This window comes from Lynx rufus, unplaced genomic scaffold, assembly GCF_022079265.1.
Source record: "Lynx rufus isolate CCGP_SWC_20201006 ecotype Redwood Valley unplaced genomic scaffold, mLynRuf1.p SCAF_9, whole genome shotgun sequence".
Classification (NCBI taxonomy): domain Eukaryota; kingdom Metazoa; phylum Chordata; class Mammalia; order Carnivora; family Felidae; genus Lynx; species Lynx rufus.
The window spans coordinates 5,771,252-5,794,875 of NW_025814897.1; the positions used below are offsets into that span (position 1 = coordinate 5,771,252).

General features: G+C 40.9%; 1 protein-coding gene across 1 annotated transcript in view; it reads right to left on the reverse strand.

Moving 5' to 3' along the window:
• Positions 1–23,624, reverse strand: part of GUCY1A2 (guanylate cyclase 1 soluble subunit alpha 2) — a 335,038-nt gene that overhangs the window by 265,456 nt on the left and 45,958 nt on the right. The gene's annotated exons all lie outside the window — the stretch shown is intronic.

Genomic DNA, 23,624 nt, shown 5'->3' on the forward strand with positions numbered 1-23,624 from the left:
ATGGTTCGTGGGTTCGAGCCCTGCATCAGGCTCTGCACTGACAGTGTGAAGCCTGCTTGGGAATCTCTCTCTCTCTCTCTCTCTCTCTCTCTCTCTCTCTCTCTCTCTCTGTTCCTCCCCAGCTTGTGCTCTGTCTCAAAATAAATAAATAAACTTAAAAATATATAGTATTCCTCATAAATAGTCATCCTTCGTCTACTTCTACACCACCCGTGATGAGGAATGCCTGAAGCATGCTCTCCCAATACTATCTCTAGTGATCACATAGTTCCTTCCTTCTTCCACAGAGAAACAATCTATTCCTAACACTTTGGCTCACTGGTTCTATTATACCCTCTGCTCTCCCCCACAAAAATCCTTTAAAGTCCCTGAAAATAGCTCACAGGCTCTCCTTTGTCTTCTCATCTTATTTTCAAAGAACTAATTCAAAATCCATTAAAGGCAGCTCAAAAGAATGATCTTAAATGGATGTGAAAGGCAAGAGTACATGAGAAAAAAGATACAGGGCATGTGTGTTTTGGAAGGACATTACAAATTATGAGGAGGAAGGGAACAAGAAAGCAGCAGAAAGAGAGGAGGTCTATTTCAGATAAGAGGAGCTAATGCGAGATGCTTTGACGCCAGGTTTCAGCCCTGTGTGTATATGTGTTCTAACTGGGGAAAAGAGATGTCTGTATTTATTCATCCTCACTAGAGTATACACTTCAAACTGTTTTCCAGTGTCCTATTTGATTTATTTGCCCTGACCCCATCCACACTTTTCATACTCCGTTCCCTTTAGATCATACATATGGAGGATGCTAGGCCAGGTAGGGAAGCAAGTGAGGACTATAGAAAAACAGTACCGATGACACACACATGGACTGAATGAATATCCTCTATGTCTTCTCCATCATGGGTAAGGCCACTGTATGAACAGATGAACAGAGACTGTGCATGCGTGTTACCATTTCCGCGGGAATCTGACAGGAACTCTGAGCTACGTTCGTCACACCACATCCGGACATATTCCACGAATAGAACGCAAAGGCAAGCCTGAGACACACAAGAATTAACAAAAATGGCCATGTTTTTAAATCAGGAGAGGAGACCATATACACCTGAGCTCCTCTGTTACTGCAAAGGAACCTACGATCTGTTTGGATTCACGGTTTCTTTGGGGAAAGAGTTATGCCCTGATGACTTCTTTTGCTTTTGTGACATAGCTGTGCTCATTTTTTTCTGTGTCCCCTTCCAGTTTCTGTACATATCCATACACATATTTTACAAAGCTGGATTCACAATGGACACAAAAACACTTGGTTTCTGTCTATTTTTCTTTTTGTGTAATCATTTATCTCTAACAGATGCTGGGGTTATTTGTGGCTGTCGGTGCTCAACCAAGTCTTGCTCTAGAAATTGCCTTCAGCTAAATAAGACTGCCTGGCCCAATGTCCTGTCCCCTCCCCAGGGCAGCCTGCATCCAAAGACATGCACTGCAATGCAAAGATGAGGCTTCCTGGTCTCCATGGAGGGCAACTGTGAAAAGCTGAGCAGAGTCCTTTCCTGTGACAGCCCCTCTCCTTTCTTCACATCCTCACAAGAAAGTAGTCTGGTGAAACTACAAAGCTGTAAACACGTGCTACCTAACTTTCAGAAAAAGGGATGATTGGAGGGTGGAATTGTGAGCCACAAAGCGTTATTCTCAGGACTTGATATCTACAGGGGTTTGCCTGGTGTGTCATCGGTCCTAACTAAGGGTTCCTGAGCCTCACAAATCTTCATCTGAGTCTGTTTCCTGGGGAAATCAGGCTATCACAACATCATCAACATTCTCCCACGCCACAGTGTAATCTTGCTACACCGTTCTCATTGCAACAGCTGCTTTATGTCCTCGGAAGCAGATCATATTTTAATTGACCATTTCCTCACAGTAAGACGGTTGGTTGTTGCCAATATTTTGTCATTATAAAGAGTATTCAATAAACACCATCGAGCCATTATTTAAAGATTCTTCTTGTTTTGAATTATTTCTTCAAAAAAATCTAAGGTGTGGGCCATTACCAAGAGAATGGGAAGGTTTCAATCTACTGATACTAAAGGTTTATAGGTTGTTATATGGCACAACTAAGTCTAATAGGAAGATATACTAAGGAATCAGGGCAGATTATGTTCTGCATTATAGTGTCTTTGACCGAAGGCTTGGAACAGGATGCTTCAGAAGCCCAAAGAGAAAAAGAGAACAGAATGCTCTATAATGAACTTATATAGCATTCCATTATACTTGGCTGAGTAAATCAGAGCCTACACAAGGTACCCAGTGTACAACATATATTTGTTCAGTAGATGTGTGAATGAATAAATGAATATTTAGGTTGCTTTAAATTTTAACTGAAGCATGAGGGGGCTCATTAATATAGAAATGTAGATAATGCAGAAAATATGGACTGGATACTAATAAGTCCGTGGCTTTAACTTCTTAAATTATTCCCATTCCAAAGCAAAAGTGGTGGTGGTGGTAACAGGGAGAGCCCACATGGGTACGTGTTAGATCCTCTTTTATGCACAACTTAGCAGGGGGACCAACGAGGAGAATTTAAGGAGGAATAAAATAATTGCTAATAAAAGCACTCTGTCAACCAAAAACCAGTAAGCCAAGTTTGTCATTATCACAATAGGACACATACAACAAATTCATGCAAAAGAATGCCAAAGACTGGATTTTAGTGAAAACCCCAAACTTTAAATTCGGGGCAGATGAGGAATGAAGACAGTAAGCTGAGCACAGTCTACCTCTGAGATGCGCTGGCAGATCCTGGAGACTTAACCTAAGAATCACCTCCTGTTCTCTTCTCTTAAAATGTCCGAACAAGAGTCATTTCTCAAATTAGGCTGACTTCATCAGTGCCTTGCGAGCACGTCCTACTCTCCAACTGGTGTCCTATCACTCAGACCCTCCCTACGGTCATCACAAGTAAGCAGAGGAGGACAAAGAAGAAAACACTCTACTTGTTACAGAGGGGAGGGAGGAAAAACTATGGGACAAAGAAGGTGCAAGAGGAAGAAAACACCAAAGGCTTAGTTTCTTCTTATAGACAGCTTAATAGGTCAGTTTACGGGCCACGTGACCCAAAGGAGATGTAAAACAAAAATATCTGGATTCAGAGTTCTTCATTCTCATATAAACATTTATCCCCGCCCTACCACTCCTTAACTCCTAAAGAAAACAAAGGTTCTATGAGAAATCTTTCTTAATCTTCGAAAGCAAACAAAAAAGCATTTTCCGAAGGTCACCCAAATCTAGTACTTGACAGGAAGAAGATGTTACAGAGCTGTAAGATCTTGAACTTTCAGTCAACAAAAGATGCCACATGCTTTCCAAAGCACTTCTTTAATGCGCGGTAGAGAAATTCATAATTAAAAGCAAAATTTTTTAAAAATGGCTTTTCTCTCCTCAGTCCATTCCCAGGACTTGCCAGAATATTGCTATTTCCTTTCTAGCTTCCAGAAGGATGCCAATGGTCAACAGAGTTTGCTTTTTCTATCCCAGTGACAATGAAGTGGTTGGCCTGGTGCCCTAGAAGGCAAAGACACAGATTTTTTTTTTTTTAGCTTTGTGACCATGGTAACCTTGTTCCAAGTGCAAACCTTGCAATATGGGCGATCTTCTTTTAAAACAGTGAACCAATAAACTACAGTTCTGCTGCCAGCAGAACTGAGCCAACAGTGAAGCTTACTAACATCCCTGTTTCACTTATCAGAATGATCCAAATATGTAGATAAATAAGACAAGAATGAAACCAAGGGCAGGCAAGCCTGTTTGTGGTAACAGTAGTACTAAGATAGAATCTATCCCCCAAATCCCTATTTTCCTTGCGTACTAAAGTGGAAGCAGCCACAGCGGTTTGTGAATACCGCTGTTACTTAAATTTCTGCCTCCCATCAGTAACTAGATTCAGCCCACCATTTAATTAAAAATTGTGCCCCCTAAGGATCAAGATTGTCAAGTATGTAACAGCATGAAAATGCATGTCTGGACGTCAGATTGGAGGGGGGTGATTAAGAATACGTAGGGAGACATGAAATGACATTTATCTGCCTTGTATGTTGGCTTCTGATCCTAAACAAGTTTGAAATTTGAGTATAATTCACTTAAATCCCGTTATTTCTATACAACAGTTAAGGTTTTCAAGAATTACACAGACATGCATTTAAAATGGATATGGTTCTTTGGGCGCCTGGGTGGCTCAGTCAGTTAAGTGTCCGACTTAGGCTCAGGTCATGATCTCGCAGTTCTTGAGTTTGAGAACCACGTTGGGCTCTGTGCTGGCAGCTCAGAGCCTGGAGCCTGCTTCAGATTCTTTGTCTCCCTCTCTCTGCCCCTCCCCCATTCATACTGTCTGTCTGTCTGTCTCTCTCTCTCTCTCTCAAAAATAAAATAAACATTAAAAAAATGGATATGGGGGCGCCTGGGTGGCGCAGTCGGTTAAGCGTCCGACTTCGGCCAGGTCACGATCTCGCGGTCCGTGAGTTCGAGCCCCACGTCGGGCTCTGGGCTGATGGCTCAGAGCCTGGAGCCTGTTTCCGATTCTGTGTCTCCCTCTCTCTCTGCCCCTCCCCCATTCATGCTCTGTCTCTGTCTGTCCCAAAAATAAATAAATGTTGAAAAAAAAATTAAAAAAAAAATGGATATGTTCTTGAAAAGTATTCATCTGTACAACAAGAAAGAAAATTAGTATATCTAGCATGTGCCAGATGCTCTGACCCTCTAGGAATTGCAACGACTGAGCCTAGGTCATTTTAACCATATATAGTTTCAGTCAGAGGGTTTTTCATCACCTCTAAATAGTTCACTTTGAACTCCTTCTAGCTCAGTTGAAATACTAAACAGCTACTTAGCGTGATGTCCTGCTTAAGGTGAAGATTCTGTTTAACTGTACACACTGCTATAGACAGAGGCAGAAAGCACTGCTACTAAACATAGAAACACTTTATTTTTTTATTATTATTATTTTTAATGTTTTTATTTATTTTTGAGACAGAGACAGACAGAGCATGAGCAGGGGAGGGGAAGAGAGAGAGGGAGACACAGAATCTGAAGCAGGCTCCAGGCTCTGAGCTGTCAGCACAGAGCCCGACGCGGGGCTCGAACCCACGGACCGTGAGATCATGACCTGAGCTGAAGTCGGACGCTCAACCGACTGAGCCACCCAGGCACCCCAAACATAGAAACACTTTAATAGTACATTGCAATAGTATCTAATGACTGATGACAGACTGTGAAAAATCATTTACCCTCGGTATTTAAAATGTCAGGGAAGCAATCAAAAAAATCACAGTCTACAGGAGAGATTATGTCAATGATTGATGAGGCTTCTGAATTCCATGAACGTATTTGGGAAGTCCAAAACTGTCCTAAGAGTAAAGGGATTACAAGAAGGAAGCTGTATGTGGAGTGTACCTGTCATTTACGAGAGCATCAGGAGATTAACAAGCAATACAAGCAGTCAGCAGTTTTATCATTTTCATGGTGTGGAAACACGTGCTCTCATTCCTGCATATTTTTCTACAGGGAAAACAATAAGATGATCTGGAACGTAGAGGCATGAATCACCTGTTCTGAGACCAATTCCCTGCAATATTAGAAAAATAGAGTAGGATTATGTTCAGACACTATTCTAATTTCATCTTCAAGGTCCTTAGTGGTACATTAGGTCAATAAGCAAGACCAGAACTAGAGGAAATGCACCCCATAGATGGGCTCTACTCTGGACACTGATTACATGTATAAAATTTGGTGCTTTCATGAGTGAGGTTAGGGGAAAAAACACACTTGAGTATAAAAATAGACTACAGGCTCTTATTCATGTGTTTTAGTTTGGGTTTGGATTTTTTTTAACTGGGGCTACAACCAAGTAGAAATACAAAGTCCCTTTGGACTTATCTAACTTAATTATAATTTTATTCAACAGCTTTTAGAAATATTTGATTTTGATATAATCTCAAACTTAGAGGAAAGTTGCAAGAATAGTACCAAAACTCCCTTTTTCTTTTATAAAGATTCACCAATTTGTTAACAATTTATCTCATCTGTTTTATTCTCATTCTCTCTCTCTCTCTCTCTCTCCCTCCCTCCCTCCCTCCCTCCCTCTCTCTCACACACACACACACACACACACACACACACACACACACACACTTGAGAATTAAGTGGCACAGGTCCTTTCCTTTACCCCTAAATACTCCAATGCATATTTCCTAAGAACAAAGATGTTCCCTTACATAACCACAGTACAATTTTGAAGATGAGGAAATTTAACTTTGGACAATATTACCTAATCCACAGTCCATATTCCAAATTCGTTTAATGGCCCAATAATGTTCTTCATGGCTCTTTCCTAGCACAGGATCCAATATGGGATTATTCGCTGCATTTATCTAGTGTCTTTAGCTTTCCTTCCTCTGAAACAGTTCCTCAGCCTTTGTCCTTCCAACAGTACTTCTCAGACACCTACTCTTCCAGGCCCCCTGCATTGTTGGTGTGGTTACAAAGGATTAATACAGCACCTAACCACTAGGTACCCACAGTCAAGGTGGAGAGAAAGACCTGGAGACAATCAGGAAGCACACCATGAAATGTGCTTTAATAGAAGGATAAGCAGATTCCTCCCACCTTTACCAGTTCAAAACCCTTGCTCTCTAGATCCTTATTTTTTTCTATCTTCATAGAATACCTGTATAGCCAAAATCGTCATTAGCAAAAGTTATTTGTAAAATGTCTTTTAGTTCAAGGAACTGGCCAAAGTGTGTGTGTGTGTGTGTGTGTGTGTGTGTGTGTGTGTGTGTATGTATATGAATAAGGAGTATTTTATGTACATAATACAGTATATACACAAACAGTGTGTGTGTGTGCACACACACATACAGTAGTTTATGGTAATACATGCACACACACCAAGTTGGTTTTTCTTTTCTTTTCTTTTTTAAGAAACAGGGATGGTTCTTTTAAATAGGAGATGTGTTAAAATTACTATCTTCAGACACAAAAAAATGTGACCTGGTAAAAAGAACTATGTTTCTTTTTCTATAGTTAGAAAAGTATATTCAAACAAGCCTCAATCATTTATTAGCTAAGTGATCTTGCGTAAGTCACAATGTGGGCTTTAATGAGTTCATCCATAAAATGGAATGACAACAGTTAACCATAGAGGTTAATGTTTAACAGAGTACAAAATAATATACATTCAAGTTTTTATAAATAGTAAAGCACTATGTAATTTATAGATGTGTGTCTATATACACGTCCACAGATATACTTATGTACATAGGTGTGTGTGTGCATTAGACAGAGCATGAGAATGAGAGGGAGAAAGCCAAGGATGCATTTGATTTAGGATTTTTTAAAAACACAGTTCTCCCGATTACCACATAGAGGAATTTTGAATCCCAAATTTCTCAGCCTATTTGGGGATGGTGTTCCCACTTCTCTTAAAATGGCTGTCTTCCATTCTCCTCATTAAGTACAGAAGTTCTATTCTTCACGTCATGTGGTTTTCCCATGAGCTTCTGAAAACTAGCAACGCCAGGACAGCAGAGATTATGTTTGCCTGAGTCACTGTCAGATCTCTAGAACCAGCAGAGGCCTGATAGGTTGAGAGTACTCACCAAATGTCTGTGGTATGGGGAATACCAGTTGGGACCTTTTCTTGTCCAAAATACCATAACACAGCATCACTGCCTTCTTCTTGAGGCAATCGCTACTGAGACATGAGCGGAGAAACCTGAACTTTTATCAACTGCCTCAACATTAGGGTAAATAATAAAAGGAAGGAAGGAAGGAAGGAAGGAAGGAAGGAAGGAAGGAAGGAAGGAAGGAAGGAAGGAAGGAAAGAAGGAAGGGAAGAAGGAAGGAAAGAAGGAAGGAAGGAAAGAAGAAAGGGAAGAAGGAAGGGAAGAAGGAAGTTCATTCTTGAAACTGTGAATCCAGAAATACCATTGAAACACCATAGTCCTGTAGAAATTCCATTAGAATTGTTTAAAAGAATTAAAAACTGGGGCGCCTGGGTGGCGCAGTCGGTTAAGCGTCCGACTTCAGCCAGGTCACGATCTCGCGGTCCGGGAGTTCGAGCCCCGCGTCAGGCTCTGGGCTGATGGCTCGGAGCCTGGAGCCTGTTTCCAATTCTGTGTCTCCCTCTCTCTCTGCCCCTCCCCCGTTCATGCTCTGTCTCTCTCTGTCCCAAAAATAAATAAACGTTGAGAAAAAAATTAAAAAAAAAAAAAAGAATTAAAAACTATTATCACTAACACAATTAATTAGTTAAGCCCTTCCCACCTGCTTTTACGTTCCATGGTCTTATTTTTCTTCTCAGTACCTATCACTCTCAAGTCACTGTTTTTGTTATTTGTGATTTTTTGTTGTCTGTCTCCCCAATTTGTTTATCTCCCTGCTCATCACCAACACCTAGAATGGTACCTCAAGAAAGTAGATATTCAGTAAATATTTGTACTGACAGAACAAAGTATTTGAAAATTCTTTTATAAGACACTGCCTACAATATTATATATATATATATACACACACACACACACACACACACACACACACACACACATACATAATACACATATCACTAGATTAATAAATGTTTCCTGTATTTAATACAACTAAAACCCCAATGATCATGTAGAACCTTAAACTAAAGAAGTTTTATAGATTTGTAACAAGTTAGGGTCTCCTGATTAATCAGTCCCCATCTAAAACAGTAAGTTTCCATGTGGCACGCAAGCAAAAAGTAATGACAAACTAAGAGAAGCCAATTTTTAAATGCAGATTTTCCTTATTCCTTTTCACTGATATGTAGGACTGAGAATCAGAATAGTGAAAAAGAAAGGGTATGAAAGCATAAAAATAAATGAACAAGAGTATGAAGCCCCAGACGTGAGTAAAGAAGTGACCAGTGGTCAGATGTGGCAAGAAGTACACAGAATGTGGAGAAACAGAACGAAAAGTAGAAAATTGGGGCACCTGGGTGGCTTAGTCAGTTAAGAGTCCGACTTTGGCTCAGGTTATGATCTCGCAGTTTGTGGGTTTGAGCCCCGCATCAGTCTCTGTGCTGACAGCTCAGAGCCTGGAGCCTGCTTTGGATTCTGTGTCTCCCTCTCTCTCTGCCCCTTCCCCACTCATGCTCTGTCTCTGTCTCTCAAAAATGAATAAATGTTAAAAAAAAATGTTTTTAATCCTGAGAAACTTAACAGGAACCCATGGGGGAGGGGAAGGAAAAAAAAAAAAAAAAAAGGACGTTAGAGTGGGAGAGAGCCAAAGCATAAGAGACTGTTAAAAACTGAGAACAAACTGAGGGTTGATGGGGGGTGGGAGGGAGGGGCGGGTGGGTGATGGGTATTGAGGAGGGCACCTTTTGGGATGAGCACTGGGTGTTGTATGGAAACCAATTTGTCAATAAACTTCATATAAAAAAAAAAATAAATAAATAAATAAATAAATATAATGTGGTATTCTGAATGGGATCCTGGAACAGAAAAAGAACATTAGATAAAACTAAGAGAATCTGAGTAAAGAATGGACTTTATATATTGTATTAATATTGATTCATTAATTGTGAAAATAGACCCATCAGGTAAGATGTTAATAATAGGGAAAGGTGGTTATGGTTTACGTGGGGAGTTTCTGTACTTTTTATCCAACTTTTCTGTTAATATAAAACTGTTAAAAAAAATATTTGGTGAGGGGGCACCTAGGTGGCTCAGTCGGTTAAGCATCTGACTCTTAATTTCGGCTCAGGTCTTGATCTCAGGGCTGTGAGCTCAAGCCTTGCATTGGGCTCCACGCTGGGCATGAAGCTTACATACATAAATACATACATACATACACACATACATACATAGTGTCTGTGTGTGTGTGTGTCCCCTAGGAGAAGCACATAAGTAAATATTTTAAGAGAAATTAGAAATGTCTTCAATGATATTTGTAAAACATTTGCCTTAATAAAAATGTTTTATTAAAAAGAAAACCTGAGTGGGGCGCCTGGGTGGCTCAGTCGGTTAAGCGTCCGACTTCAGCTCAGGTCATGATCTCACGGTCCGTGGGTTCGAGCCCCGTGTCGGGCTCTGTGCTGACAGCTCAGAGCCTGGAGCCTGTTTCAGATTCTGTGTCTCCTTCTCTCTGTGACCTTCCCCCGTTCATGCTCTGTCTCTCTCTGTCTCAAAAATAAATAAATATTAAAAAAAAAATGTTTTTAATATTAAAAAAAAAAAAAAGAAAAAGAAAATTGAAGGCAACCAAGGGTATTTTCAGTCAAAATGTTTCTGGGCACTAGTCAGTACAATAACTCTTAAGAATCAGGATCATTTTTCAGTGCTCTGCATGTCCTCAGGGTGAAATCCCTCTTGGTCTCGCCTTTGTAAAGACCCCAAAATCACTCCGTTCAATGAAATCTCACAGACCAGTATCAACTTCTCTTTCCCATGGCAACTGCAAACTCACTCTACTGCCCACTTAATTTCCCCCTAGGCTAACTGTCCTCTGGTGAGTACTAGAATTCCAGTCCTGATATTATGGGGGATAAAAATGTTAATAAAGCTATCATTTTACTAAAACTATGACCAACAATTTCTGATGTTGGATGAACCACCTACCATATGTCTTTGCAAAGTTAATGACATAGGATAGAGAAAGGGAGAACTGACCCATAACTCATATATCCATTTATGCAGGGATGAGAGAAAATCGGGGAAAAAAAAGCAACATGATATCATAAATGTATGATGAAGATGGGCAGTCGAAGTCAGCAGTGCTCAGCATCGAAGATATCTGGCAAAGAGAAAAGAGAAAGCCTGGCTATAGCAGAGAGCATCTAGCAAGAGGCATTAAACCTTTATCTGGAAGGCAAAGGGCATAGAAGGGAAGCCGGGCCCCAGGTCCTGCTTAGGGTTCAAAAGCTGAGTTGAAAGTCATAGGCAGAAGTAGAGTAAGTCAAAGGAACTGAAAGTTGTCCAAGGCAGCAACCCACTCTCAAAAAGAAGACAGAAAGAGAATCCCAGATTCTAGAACCTCGGGTAGCAGAATTGTAACTTGGTACCAAATTCCCTATGAATTCAATGAACTGTCCTAAGCACACCTGGCCAAGAGCAGGGTTAGCCTTGGAATTCAAGTATCAAGACATGCCTGCGCACCAGGGCTCTCTTGGGAGCTGATTTTTAAACAAATTCTTGGTCCCCATCCTAGACATGATCAATCAGAGGATCTGTTGTTTACAGAGTATCTAGTTTACAGAATATATGGTGGCTGCAGGTTGGTTTTTGAGTTTGGTTTTATTCTGTCTTTTGTTGTTGTTGTTGTTGTTATTGTTATTGTTGTTGTTGTTCTTGTTAACGTCTCCAGATGATCCTACTGAACCATCACTAGAAGAATCCACTGTTTTAGACTCTGGAGTAGAAATGATCACTTGTGGGATTAGCATTCAAATCAATAATGCAAAACACATCTCCCTAGCAAAGGCGAAAACATAAATTCATTAATGTTAAAATAAAAATAGAAATTTTTGGAGTTGGCTTTTCCTCTTTTTTCCCCTCATCTGGCTCTGGACAATATTCAACTTGACCAGTGTGTCTGAGTCAGGAATTACCTCAGCTTCCTTGCGTTTGGAAATCACAGGGGCGCCTGGGTGGTTCAGTCGGTTAAGCAGCCGACTTCAGCTCAGGTCATGACCTCGCGGTCCGTGAGTTCGAGCCCCACGTCGGGCTCTGTGCTGATGGCTCAGAGCCTGGAACCTGTTTCGGATTCTGTGTCTCCCTCTCTCTGACCCTCCCCCATTCATACTCTGTCTCTCTCTGTCTCAAAAAATAAATAAACGTTAAAAAAAAATTAAAAAAAAAAAAAAAGAAAATCACATCTGTTTCTTCTTCAACTGCCTCCTGTCAGGGCTCCACCGGTTCCTTTTTGCATCTTTTACCAACACTTCCCTTACCTTAAATAACGTTCTACCCGTACCATCCATGATACACCTCTTTCATGGGGGACTCACCACTGTGGTTCTTCTGACTCCCATTTTCTGTGTGGTAAGTGAAGCCCGATCCTTCATGTCCCCAACCACTGTCTCTCCCAACAACCTACCCAACCAGATCCAGACGGCACACTGGTGGGAAACAGTGTACCACCTGCCTATGAAGACTACAATAAAATTCACTTGTATCACAGGCTGCTAGTATTTCCAGGTCTACATCTTCTCCTTCCACACAGAAAATTTACCATTTCTTTTAATATTTATTTTTGAGAGAGAGAGAGCGAGAGAGAGTGAGAGCAAGAGAGAATGCATTCTCACATGAGTGGGGGAGGGGCAGAGAGAGGAGGAGAGGTAGAGGTGGGGTACGGAGAATCCCAAGCAGGCTCTGGGCTGACAGCAGAAAGCCCGAGGCAGGACTCGAACTCACGAACCATGAGATCACAACCTGAGCCAAAGTCGATGTTCAACTGACTGAGCCACCCAGGCATCCCCAGAAATTACCGTTTCTTATTTCAAAGCTAAGACCAGAGTTGGTGGAAATCTAGGGTAAAAAACATGATAGGGAAAAAAATTGGAATTTGGGGTTCAGTCATGCTATGTCTGAAATGAATCTCCTCTCACACACACTACCTATCATTAGGGGTAACAGAAATAGGTAGGTAGGATTCTAAAGCATCTAGAGAATTCATCCAGGATACAGAATCCTCCCTAGATCCCCACATGGAAAATAGAGCATATGGGAATCTTTAGCTGAGCAGGCTCATGAAAAACAAGAGAGTAATATTTTGCTTTTTGAATACAGACTAACAGTGAGATAATAAAAGGAATGTGCCATACATAAAAAGCCCTAATTTAAGTAACATTTTTATTGTGACTCATAAAACTCTACTCACCAAATTAATTTAAACAGCTGATAGAAATGCTGTCAAAAACACTTAAAGCTGACTGAAAATCTGAACTCATGGCAAATAAGAATGACAACTCATCTAGCATAGAACCTAGGATGCTTGAATTTAACTCTAATCTTTGTCAATTTTCATTAATTTTCAGGATAATTAAATTGCATGTTATAAAAATGCACAGTTGAGTCAAAGTCAGAGTTCTGTAGCAAAGAGCAATGAAAACAGAAAACAAGGTACCAAATAAAAAAGAAAAAGTACACCTACAGGTAGAAATGATGAATCTGATAAATAAAAGTCATCAAATAAAAAGGAAAAAGTGAAGAGAGAAGGAGAGGCAGTGTGTTCATTTGAGTTTAAAAGACCCAAAAAAATAGGGGCACCTGGGTTGCTCAGTCAGTTGAGCATCTGACTTGGGCTCAGGTCATGATCTCACAGCTCCTGAGTTCAAGACCAGCATCAGGCTTACTGTTCTCAGCATGGAGTCTGCTTCAGATCCTCTGTCCCCCTCCCTCTCTGCCCCTCCCCCCCTCTCATGCTCTCTATCAAAAATAAACATTAAAAATAAGTAAATAAAAATAAAAGATTCAAAAAATAGTATTTACATTAAAAAAGGAAATGTGCCAAATCATGATGAACTCGCTTCACAAAAATGAGATCCAAGTCTGACATATGAAACGATACAGGCTCACGCACCTCTTTCTCACATAGTAAGGAAAGAATCAGAATTCCTTCTAACTCAGAGAAAAAAACAAAAATAGCCATTAGTCTTTTGCAGTAGAGCAGTTGAGGGGTCAATCAACAAATCTGGAGACTCTCACATGTGAGCCTCAGCGTCGCCATCCCCACGAGCTCATGTGTGAACCTCTGCAAGCAGCCTGGCCTATCTGTGTGATTTCTTCTGTTCTAAGTCAGACCTAGCTTCTTTTCTTCCTTCCTTTCCATCTTCCTTCCTCCAGTTCATTCATTCTTTCGTTCTTTATTTTTTCCTTCCTTTCTTTCCTTCCTTCATTCCTTCTTCCTCCCTCCCTCTTTCTTTCTTTCTTCCTTTCTTGAATGTTGCAGATATTAAGTGGAAGTGATACCATCTCCTGAGAAGAGGGACGGGAGGTTGTTGAAGAGGATTGAGAAACCTGCTCAGAACAATGACCAGAGTAATAGGAGGTTTAGTGAAGTGAATGACTCACTGGTCCGGATGGTGTTGAAAGGAATTCAAATTACCGCCCTCTGGGGGCTAGGGGTGCATAGGGACATTGATCAAGACTGCTTGTGGGTATCTTCAAATTTGAACACCTCCAACGAATAGGATTACGAGTGATGTCACCTAGAATTTACACCCAAATTCCTAATTTCATTTCATTTCCCACTGTGTAATGCTGGCTAGCTCCATTTTAGAGACTTATTTTTTACCAAAGCAAAGATAAAGAGTCTACCCATTAGTACCATGGGCAATTTCTGCTATGATTGAGAATTTCCAAGCAGTTTCTCCATTCAGTCATAAAATCTTGAAAAAGCACTAAGGATGACAAAACAGGAGGCAAAATTCTTTTCTCTTTTGTTGATGTTGAAATTGTAAGAAGACAGCAGGGGCGGTTTTGTTTATTAAAACTTCAAGGGAGGGGCACCTTGGTGGCTCAGTCAGTTGGGCATCTGACTCTTGATCTCAGTTCAGGCCATGATCTCAGAGTTCATGAGATCAAGCCCTGCATCAGGCTCTGTGCTGACAGTGCAGAACCTGCTTGGGATTTCACTCTCCCTCTCTCTCTGCCCCTTCCCTGCTCGTGCTCTCTCTTGCTCAAAATAAATAAGTATTTTTAAAATATAAAAATAAAACTTCAAGAGAAAAGGCACATCAATTAGAAGGAATAAAATTTTTTAAAAAATCTAACAATACCAATTTCTGTATAGGATGTGTAGCAAATGGTACAGCCACTTTGGAAGACACCTTAGTAGTTTCTTACACAGCTAAACAAAGTGCAGAAATCACATTCCTGGGTATTTACCTAACTAGTTTGAAAACTTATGTCTCCACAAAAACCTGTGATTGAATGTTTGTAGCAGGTTTATTCATAATTTCCAAACACAGAATCAACCAAGCTGTCCTTCAAGAGATGAACAGAGATGCCACCTGTGGTCTATGTGTATGATGAAATACTCTTCAGAGATCAAAAGGAATGAACTATCGAGGCACACAAAGACATCTATTAATCCTAAATGCATACTGTTAACAAAAAAAAATGTAAAAATGTTAAATTTCGTGCGATTCCTTTTAGAAGACACCCTAAAACAGACAAAAACTACAGAGAAACAAACATATCAGTATTTGCCAGGGATTTGGTGCAAGGAGGAGGGCAGGGCTGAATGGGTGAAGTGCAGGGGATTTTTTTTCTAACAGTTAAAGTATTCCGTATGATACTGTAATGGTGGATGGTGGGTGGATACATGACACTGCACTTATCAATACTGATACGATTTTCCAGCACGAAATGTGAACTTTAATGCATGCCAATTTAAAAATACACACATACACACACGTGCACACACACACACACACACACACACACAGATCCAAGAATCACATGACAAAATTAAGAATGTGATTAAATAATGGAACTGTATTATAAATGGAGGAAAAACTCCTCACTGGAGGTGGTAGGGGGTTAAGGTGCTGACCTAAGTAACATGGGAAATGAGTAGAGTCTAAAACTCCATACATAACTTCATACTCCAAAAATGCACAACACTACACTCTGGTTGATAAAACATTTTCCCCACAAGAGTGTGTATGAACAATTCTGAAACAACTGAAACAACTGTACATGTAAGCTGCAAGTGAACAATTAAGTGGATGGAATGCCTAAGGAGAGCCAAGTTTCCCGCTGTTGCAGTAAGAGGTTACAGACAAGCAAGGGGAATGAGCTAAAACATTCCATGCGGTTGGATCACTATGGACTCACATTTAGCATAATACAGAGATGATGCACACAGAAACACTGACAGAGAGGCATATATACAGGAATTAGTACACACATATGTATTTTCCTGCTCTTTCAGCTGAGGGGGCCTGAAAGGAAGAATATCCCAACCGCAGTAAGTACTCCGAGGGCCCAGATTTGGGTTTCTAACACCATTCTCCAATCAAAGGACTCCTGGGATTAACAGCTGATTCTAGGCCCGAGGCAGAAAATACACACGATGAGCCTGGAGCATCTTGTAGTGCTATCAAGTGAGGAACTGTTCAACACACACACACACACACACACACACACACACACACACACAGTGATGGGCATATGTCCAAGTACACAGCAGACAATTGCAAGACCTGACCAGTACTCTTCAAAACTGTTAAAGTCATCAAAAACAATGAAAATCTCAGAAACTGTCAGATGAAGGAGTCTAAGGAGATACAACAACTAAGTGTAATACAGTATCTTACATGCAAGTCCGGAACCGAACAGGTAAAAGCCAAGGATATCTGAATAAAGTGTGGAATTTAGTCACTAATAATGTATGAATATCAGTTCCTTAATTGGGACCAAAGTACCATATGAATATAAGACATCAATAATACAAGAGAGAAGTTTGGAATATGTGATAACTCTTCTATAAATATCGAACTATACTGAAATTAAGAATTTTTAAAAATATAAAGGTTAGAAAAGAAAACCAAAGACCTACCTACTGAAAATTTCAGGACAGAGAACAATAGTTGGAGGACTCCACGATGTGAGAAGTTGCCCTCCCATACAAGGAAGTGCCAGACAGAAAGCTGGTGATGACAATGAGACAACGTAATAGAGAAAAACAAAGACCCCCCAGAAAAGGGGGAAGAAAAATGACAAGTCAGGTTTTTCCAGTAAGGAAGAGAAGCTAAGTATGGAGAAATCCAGCAGGACAATGGGAAAAGACCAGTTATAAGATACAGAAAAAAAATGTTCCTAAAATAAAACAGATGATCTACAGGAAGAGAGAAAGCCTCCCCATCTCTGTGGATACGCCTGTATCTTCTAAAAGTGATGTGCATGAATGAAGATTCAGTTATTAGTGTTTATTTTACAGGCAGGAGCCAGTGTCCACCCTCAGCAGTCTTCCTCCTTTTCAGACCGACCTGCCACATCTCATCACTTCATGTAAAGTATGCACGCAGAAAGTGAAAAACACAGGTTCCTTCCAATTTACATAGACCCACTATTCAAGATCTCTGTTAGGAATTAAATTGTGTTATTAATTTGGGTCGCCTGGGTGGCTCCATCGGTTAAGCGTCCGACTCTTGATTCTGGCCCAGGTCATGATAGGGCCCTGCGTCGAGCTCTGTGCTGTGAGGAGTATGCTTGGGACTCTGTCCCTCCCTCTCTCTCTGCCCCTCCCCTGCGTGCAGTCTCTTCCTCTCAAAACTAAACATTTTTAAAAACTGTGTTTAAAAAGAAAGAAAAAAGAAAAGTAAACAGTTTGTGAGTTTGAGCTCCATGTCAGGCTCTGTGCTGACAGCTCAGAGCCTGGAGCCTGCTTCAGATTCTGTGTCTCCCTCTCCCTCTGCCCTTCGCCGCTTGTACTCTCTCTCTCAAAAATAAATAAATGCTAAATTTTTTTTTAAATTTTTTTTAAATTGTGTTAATTAATTCATGTCATTAAATGAGATAATGTAACAACTTTCCCAGTGAGATACTGTGACCATGTTCCTAAACTTTAATAGGCAGCACCCACTAAAACACAATCAATGGCCTAAGAAACACAACTTCTAGAGGCTTTGTGCCCCACCAGTGATGTCTAACATACTAAGTTAAGCCTCTTAAGATACCAAGATCGGCTTGAAATCTTGCAGCCAGCGGAACTGGCAAGTCGTTCACTACAGTTTAACTGTGAGGCCTTGTCTGTGTCTTGAGGACAAACGCATCAGCCTTCTTTCGCACTGTCAACACCTGAAATCTAGACAAACACTGCTCCTAAACCGACAAGGGTCCACATTGTAAAGAAACTGCACTCTCCTCAACCCCAGTGGGGAACGTGGTGGAGACTACAGGTCACGTGCAAGCACATAGCGAAAAGCGGTGAACTAAGTACAATTCGCACAATTCAGAGAGACTTGTGCAATTCGCGCTAGAGAAGTGACATAAAGCCCATTTTGGTCGGGATTCTGGAAGACCGCACAAAGCCCTGGAAAGAAAGCCCTGGGGTTCGAATCAGACTGACCCGCCTTTAAATCCTGCTCCTGTGGCCTTTCGTCCCTGACAAAGGAACCTAACAAGTTAACATCTCCAAATATCCATTTCCTCACCTGCAAGAGCGAGCAATGGAGTCTCCCAGGGCTGATGCAAACTTTTGTTTTGTGTAGCGCTTGTCATGCATCAGGCTGCTTCAAGCACTTTATATAAATTAACTTGTTTACTCTTCCTAACAACTGGAGGAGATACGTGGTTATATTACCATCATTTTACAAAAGGGGAACAATAGAGTACAGAAAGGCTGGGTAACTCGTTCCGGCTCACACAGCCACTAAGTAGGTAAGCTGCATGTTCAACCCAAGTAGTCTGGTTTATTTTTGCCCTAAACCGTTAGTATATTAGAATACCATTATTAAAACAATTAATAAATCAAGTCTCCTCCAACCACCTTCTTTCTAATCCATTTCTTTACATACTGACATGACTTACTTAATGAAAGAGAAAAATTATCCATTACTAAGTGACAGTAACAAGAACTATATTAGAATTTATCTGTTACTGTCTATCTTAATTCATCAATAAAAATGTTAAGTGATTATTGCACCAGCGAGTTCTCCAAGATTCCATATATGTTAATCAAAGAATTGTTCAGTGAATGGGAGAATGTATAAGAGTTATTCCAAGAAAACCCCCAAAGTAATCTTAACCCTAAGTAAGGCTAACTAATCCTTCACAGTTTTATGGTCAATTAGCAAGGCTGCTAAAACGCACATTCCGAGTCACAAGAAAACCAACCTAACAGTTAACATATAAACAAATTATTGCTTATAAAAAATAAAAGGGTCCATATCAGCTAATGATTCTGGAATGGGGAGCACTTTACAGTGAGCTCTGCATTCAGAGTATTTCTGAGTCCCCAAGATTAAGAAAAAGCTGTAATGTGTAAGCCCCAAAGGCCATCTCCTTCATCCTCCTCATGAGCTCCTTCCCAACAAATATCCCCATGACCTCACTTTGATTCTGACCTAACATGTGCTAAGTTTTGTGAAGATAATAAAGCCCCACTCTAACAGACAACCTTTAAAAAGAGAGACAACTTGGGGCACCTGGGTGGCTCAGTCGGTTAAGCGTCCGACTTTGGCTCAGGTCATGATCTCACGGTTCGTGGGTTTGAGCCCCACGTCGGGCTCTTTGCTGACAGCTCGGAGCCTGAAGCCTGCTTCTGATTCTGTGTCTCCCTCTCTCTCTGCCCCTCCCCTGCTCACCCTCTGTCTCTCTCTGTCTCTCAAAAAGAAATAAATGTAAAAAAAAAAAAATGAAAAAAAATGAAATAAAATAAAATAAAAAGAGAGACAACTTAAACGAATATTCTTTCACTATTCATGTCCTTGTGATTATATTGAGAAGAAATGCACTTAGCAAAAGCAGCATGAAACTCTACTTTGTGAACACCCAGTAAATAACTGGTGCTTACTGAAACAGCAACCTCAAGTTTGCTCCAGGTCGTTAGGAAGTGAATTCCCTAGAGCGCCCATCTCTGATTTCTATCCTACTGCGCGAGGACTTTTTCCGACACCACCATCACCTCCACCTCAGGGCACCAGATGCTCTCCAACCAACACATCCCCAGCCCCCCCAACACAACTAAAACTGGTCAGAGCTGCAACAGCCACACCAAAGTATGGGACCAAACTTAATGCCACGTTAACACTGTTTTTCTATCTGCAAAGCTAAAAGGGAGCTGTGGGGAAGGCTCTGCTCTGGCTTGATGAAAGACTGGTCAGCCTACATATTTAGGCAGATACACCATGGATGCCCTTCTGAACAGGGATGGTTACCTTGTTGTAAGGAAACAATCGAGCACACAGAGTAGTCTGGGTGTCCGTCCTTCTGTCGTTAAGGGTAGCCTGAATGTCCAAGACTCTGCTTGGGTTGATCAGGAAAATCCAAAAGGATAAAAACAACTGGAACAGCCATAACCCTCATTTATTTTACATTGCCTTATGTGAGGAAGTTATGCCATTTAGACTGCCTCTCCCTTAGCTCTCCCTACTCAGTCAGGGCTTTATCACAGATGCTCCTTTGTACCATTCAAGCATTCCAATTTCCGAGAAATACTCAATGCCACACCTAAGAATATCAATACATTTTACTACTTAATTGGAGCTAAAAATGGGCCTTGCTGACTACGGCTGGAAAAGCCATAATTTTTCAGACAACTAAAATTAGATCATTTCGGTGAGCAAAAGACATATTCCAAATAAAGCAGTAAATTTAACACAAAAAGCCTCCAGCAGGGAGGGCATAGTTCACAACTATCTTTCTTTGGAGAGCCTTTCTCAGAGTTTAAAAGCCCCTTTGGGGTGCTGTCCTGAATTAGCACAGGGACTGCTGGAGCACCAATATGAGGCGATGGATGAGTATGAGCAGCCTGTACTTAATATTCCTAATTTGTAAATGATGAGACAAAAGACAGCAACAACCAGTTTCTAAGCCAAGAGAAGAGAAGTAAGTGAGAAAATGTTGATCTGGAAACAGTTCTGTCCCATTACTCGTAGGGGCGTGAACCACTCTCTAATGCACATGCATTTCCAGGGAGTCCTAGGAAAGCAGGGACGAAACAAACGCATGGCAGAGGCCAAACTGGTTTTCTGCAGCAAGATCTTGCAGACCCCTCACGTCCTTCTTTTTACTGCAGGCCAACCACTCAACTCAAACTTCAACCTAAAAACCAGCAAATGATCAAACCATCCAAAGGAGGCCATGCTTAGTTGATAGGGTTATTTTGAAAGGAGAAAAATTGGCTTCTCTAGTCTTATTTTCTGACCTAGGAATTTAAATCTTTCTTGAGAAGAGGAAGTGTAAGTCACCTACAGATGAGCGAACAAACACATTTCTCGTCTCTACCACAACGTCCTTGTTGGTTAAGAAGGTGAGAGAAGTAGGTGTTTCTCCATCGCAATCCACCCATATTCTAACCATGCTCCCCAAAATCAATGAACATGAATCATACTGTTGGAAAATCGCCCTCTGGTAGGATTTGAGGATTCCAGCAATCAAAATTCCTCTGAACCTGGTTGAGACTCTCCACTCCCATGCTAAACTCCCCCACTCAGAAGATAACTTCCTTTCTCATACAGTGTTTTTCTGTTCAAGGAGTTGATCAACTCTTACATTCTCATAAATGAACCCTAAGAGACTCTTAAATACTGAGAACAAACTGAGGGTTGATGGGGGATGGGGGAGAGGGGAAAGTGGGTAATGGACATTGAGGAGGGCACCTGTTGGGATGAGCACTAGGTGTTGTATGGAAACCAATTTGATGATAAATTATATTTAATATTAAAAAATGATTGCACTGTGGAATTTAAATGTAATTTAAAAAGAGGAAATCTAAGCAAGCCAAGGCCAGTCATAGTGAAGTGACCTGTTGAAAACAAAGCTCTCACTGACTCTGACCAGTAAAGGTAAAGCTGTTACCTTCGTCCTCGGATAGCCTGTATTGCAAGAGTTATGAAAAGACATTACCCAAAAGAGAACAGCTACGTCTTAGACACATAATCACCTGTTGGATCCACGCCAGTATCTGGTCGACAGATGGCAGGCATTTCATTTTATTCTTCAGACATTTAAATTTTACAAGATTGTGATTTTTAGATTTGAAGAACAACCCACTGTTACTAAGAGGGAAAAAAAATCTAGTATCTCGTGTGTAGAAAAACTTGGTATTTATGAAATCCAAACCCTGTTGTACAGTCACCTTCTAAATCATAAGCACCTCACTTAAAAACACTCTGTCATTGATATCCTCAGGTAGCAAGCATCCTGCCTGCAGCTCTTTTCATGCCCTACGTGAGCTGCAACTCAAGGCAACTCCAGGAGAGCAACTGAGCTGTGCTGGGCCAACAGTGCCCCCTGGTGGTTACCCTGTCAAACTGTCTGACCTCAAGTGTGTGGGACTTGGGCACACCCACCTTCAAGTCTGTTGACATGCCTTGAGCACCTGCATAGATTTATCCTCAACATTTCCTCCCTGCTCTCACTCCGTGAGGGGCAAGGTGGGGAGCATATGACACGACAATGTGAGGGGCGTGAGTAAGAGCCCCTTACTTAGAAACTGAGTAAGAGCAGCTTTCAAAATCATAAACGTCCCTTGCCAAGACTCTAATACATCCCTTAGTGGGGCATCATCTCACGCCACCCCTGGAAAATCACAAGGTCTCAAGAGAAATAAATGTTACTGATGGAGTTGGATTTTTTCTTTTTTTGTCATCCAGCTAAATTTATTCCATTTAAATGCCCATCTTTTATTGGAGATTAGACTTTCCTATTTTGGGAAAAGTTAAAATGTCCCTTTTTTATGAAACGGTGATGTTACAACATGATCACTTTAACAAATTATCCTTACTTGGCCAAGTTCACCAACTTTATTTGGGTTTTTTTTTAACTGATGGACAATTCTTAAAAATAAAAAATCAGAAAACTGTTTGGTTTTGGGTAATGACTGGCCCCTCTTCCCAGTTATTCTCATCCCTTCTCTTCCACAATAATTAAGTTTACTGGGGTAGTAAGACATCCCTGCACCTGTACTAAGATTGAGGACAGTCAGTCCTTGGGTTCTTCTCACTGTCCATCACTCTCTTACATGCATAATAGACAAAGCACCCCTCACAAAAAGGTCCATGTTCTTAATAATCTGTGTTTACCTAGGATGAAAATCTTATCAGTAGGTAGGTAGCATCACAGCTTGAATGTAAAAGCCGGATCCACCTCTGGGAGTCAGATATGTTTAGAAAAATCTGGTAGAGTCATGGTTTGAGGTCACCTGGAATCTATCTGTAGAAGGGACTCAGATGTCTCCAGAGAAAGCACCTACTCTAACAGGAAACAAAGTCAGCCAAACAAGTTTGCCCCAGTCTTTATCCATCTGATTCTGAGAGAGAGGAGATTCTGAGTTCTATATGGAGTCTGTCACTAAGATTTGTTGTTCCCTACCACCCCTCCCCAACACTCTATGGATCCCTGAGTAGTAAGGAAAAAGGAGAATTCCCAAAAAATTCCAAGAGCTATTTTTTTTACTACAACCCTACAAAAGACATTACGGCAAAAAAAAGTATTTCTGCTCTGATATCTACTGTGCATATAATACAAGGTAGCTCTCACACACCAAGAACATCATATAGTAAGAGAGCACGGCTCATTTATGGTGCCTGAAGGCAGCATGATTTAGTGTGCTAACACTCCTCCTTCAAAAACAGTCCTGCCGCCATACTCCTAGCATCTTCAAGGTGGACACACACACACACACACACACACGGACAAAGACCTCAGTAGATGACCTGCCACCACCTCTGAGTGTAGAGTCCACTATGGCTACATGTGAGCCACCCTCCAGCTCCCACCAAGGCCTCTCACAAATACTGTTATGCCAATAATAGAGTGTGGGCTTGGACAGGAAGATCCCCAACTTCAGTCGAAGTTAAGAACCAGAGAAATATGGATTACAGGAGGCTGATACCAACATACAAATTCTGGGTTTCCCTGGCACGTGAGTATTCTTA